This window comes from Centruroides sculpturatus, unplaced genomic scaffold (genome assembly GCF_000671375.1).
Source record: "Centruroides sculpturatus isolate CEXI.00-Female unplaced genomic scaffold, Cexi_2.0 scaffold559, whole genome shotgun sequence".
Lineage (NCBI taxonomy): Eukaryota > Metazoa > Arthropoda > Arachnida > Scorpiones > Buthidae > Centruroides > Centruroides sculpturatus.
In genome coordinates this window covers 78,624-81,717 of record NW_019384826.1, presented here as the reverse complement: position 1 = coordinate 81,717, position 3,094 = coordinate 78,624, and positions in this window count along the sequence as shown.

Genomic DNA, 3,094 nt, shown 5'->3' with positions numbered 1-3,094 from the left:
GTGTACGTGTGCTGATCTTTGTAATTATAAATTGTGAATACATGTGACTAATATTATTTTCTTTTTTATTTTGTGCATGTTACAAGTTATAAATAAATATAAACAAACAACACTAACTCGATAACATTAAATCTAAATACCAAAATGATTAATTTACTGTGTTTTTGTTATTTATTACTCCTGCTTTTAGGTATTCAGTATTCGGCCGAATACCGAATAGTAACCGAATATTCGTTACATCACTAGTAATAACTTATTTTATTGAATTCGTGTTAAAATTTTTTTATCCGTTCAACTTGACTCTCCCAACATTAAATCCTAAATGCGCCATTACATTACGACAAAATAAATTTGGGATCTGTTTTGTGCGCGCTACCCTGTACAAATGAATAACTAAACTAAATGCATCAAAAAGGGTGGTTGTGCCTGGCTGGTTTCCAAAACGTTTACGTCGTATAATAAAAAGCATTAATTTAGAGATGATAAAGTTATCAAGCAAAATTATACAATTATTCAAACGAAGTAGCCTCTGAATCTTGAGAACTAAAGAAAGCGTTGGAGGAAGGAAACAAATATATTTTTATTTAAAGCTAAACAACGAGTGCCAAAGGCCTTAACGCAGAATCCAAATATTCTTATAGTACAGTACATCCACTATTATTAATTTTTTTGTACCCCTAAAGTTTGGGGATCTCAAACTCAAACGCAGCAAAGGGCCAGTCAAATAGATGTATATCAGATGTGGCCTTATTCACTATTATTCGGTAAATCGAGACATTTGGTGGCAATTAAAAGAATAGACTCTTTTTTACCAGGCCTTTACGACTTAGGTAAACAGTTAGACGTTTGAATTTTTTCTGTTTTAATCCCCGCAAGATGTTGGGAACATTGATATTTAGAAAATAAATCATCAAGGCTGCGGACCGGATACGAAACCTTAACGGGCCACCAGTTTGTCACACCATGAAGAGAAGTGCCCCCGGTTTGGAATAGCTGCCTTACACCATTAGAAGTTATATCAAAAAGTAGATTAATGCTTTCTAAATAAAACACATTTTGAAATAACTCGTGTATAAATATCAATTGAAAGTTGATAATTAGGTTATTTGCCGCTTGCAACCATTATAACAAGTCATAATTAGTATTACAGATCTATACGAATTATATATGTCAATCAAGTTTGGGGTAGAAAACTACGTAGTATACAATCAGGGAAACCTGTATCAAATGTGTTAAATACAATTTAATAAATTATACATGACTTTCTACGTTTTTCTTTTTAATATATACAAATATCTAATTTCTTAGTTTGGAAATAATTTGAATTAAAAAAAAANCATAGCTGCGGACCGGATACGAAACCTTAACGGGCCACCAGTTTGTCACACCATGAAGAGAAGTGCCCCCGGTTTGGAATAGCTGCCTTACACCATTAGAAGTTATATCAAAAAGTAGATTAATGCTTTCTAAATAAAACACATTTTGAAATAACTCGTGTATAAATATCAATTGAAAGTTGATAATTAGGTTATTTGCCGCTTGCAACCATTATAACAAGTCATAATTAGTATTACAGATCTATACGAATTATATATGTCAATCAAGTTTGGGGTAGAAAACTACGTAGTATACAATCAGGGAAACCTGTATCAAATGTGTTAAATACAATTTAATAAATTATACATGACTTTCTACGTTTTTCTTTTTAATATATACAAATATCTAATTTCTTAGTTTGGAAATAATTTGAATTAAAAAAAAAATTATAAAACTTATAATTTGAAGAAAAGCATTATATAATTTTTATAAGTTACAAAATCAGAAGGAAAAACGTGGTTTAAGTACCTTAACAATAGTAATTATGTACAGTACCTGTACGGGTACTACTTTGACCTATATTTATAATTACTTCGAAGAATTTTCGTATTTTGCTTTATCGTTATTTTTTGGATTATCTGGAAAGAATGAACGTAAAAATATCTAAATTTAGTACATGCAATTTATATTTATTTGTTCGTTTGCTCTGTAATATAAAGAAATGAATTCGTCCCGTGTCTATCGAGCATAAGCTCATTGGCTGTAGTTGCACTATCCTTAGTTTGATTCGAAACAATGACGATATTCGATATAATTAAAAATTTTCAGACAGATTAATAAGATGACTGATGAATAGATGACTTCGAGTGAGGATTTCAGAAATGTGCATTTGTAGATTTGATCCGAATATGTCACCCATCACTAGTTCCTTCGAAAGATATGAAAAAAGAATCTATTAGTGCCACGAGCTAGAAAGAGTAGGCTATTAGTAGGGACGAATTTGAAGGGCACAGCTGAATCTCCTGAGGATTTTTCCCGAGAAACGCTGGTACCTAAGGTAATAAACATTTTTAAGGCATATTGTATCCTTTCTGGATCCTCTATTCTTATTAACTGAGTTGACATGATGAAGGTATGGCTGGAGGAGCGCATGATTTTTTTTCACAGGATGATTCGGTTCACGATATGATTAGAGCAGGGGTGGCCAAAACGTGGCGCATTGGACGATTACAAGTGGCGCTTCAGTTCTGTGCAAAATTGCCAGATTTGGCTTTTTTGCGATTAACAATATTATATAGAAAAATAAATTTTTAGTCTGTCTTGGCAAGTTCATTTGTTGCACAATTCGTTACGGTCTATTTTGCAGATAAAATGAGTATTCTCCACATAGTAAATTACAATGTATGCATGTATTTTGATTCTTGCGATCTTTATTTCCGATCAGTTTACAGGCGTGTAAACGGTCGACAACATTTATTGTGATTAAAGTTATTCCAAGCTCATCTCGTTCTCAGTGCCAATAATTGTAGTGCAGAGTAATCTTTACCAAAGAGACTCTGGCAGTAATAGCACCTTCATGTAGCAATCATCCTCTCGTACAGGAGATCATTGTTGACTATTGTAAATTGGTGCTTCAATAAACTGTCATAAATTAATTAATTCAACTGCGTGATTAAGTTATTCCCTTTTCTTTCCTAAGCAAAGCAGATTTATTCTTATCTCTATTTATCAACCCCTAACATTGAACGTAAGACTGTATAAAAAGTGTTCGAGTTAT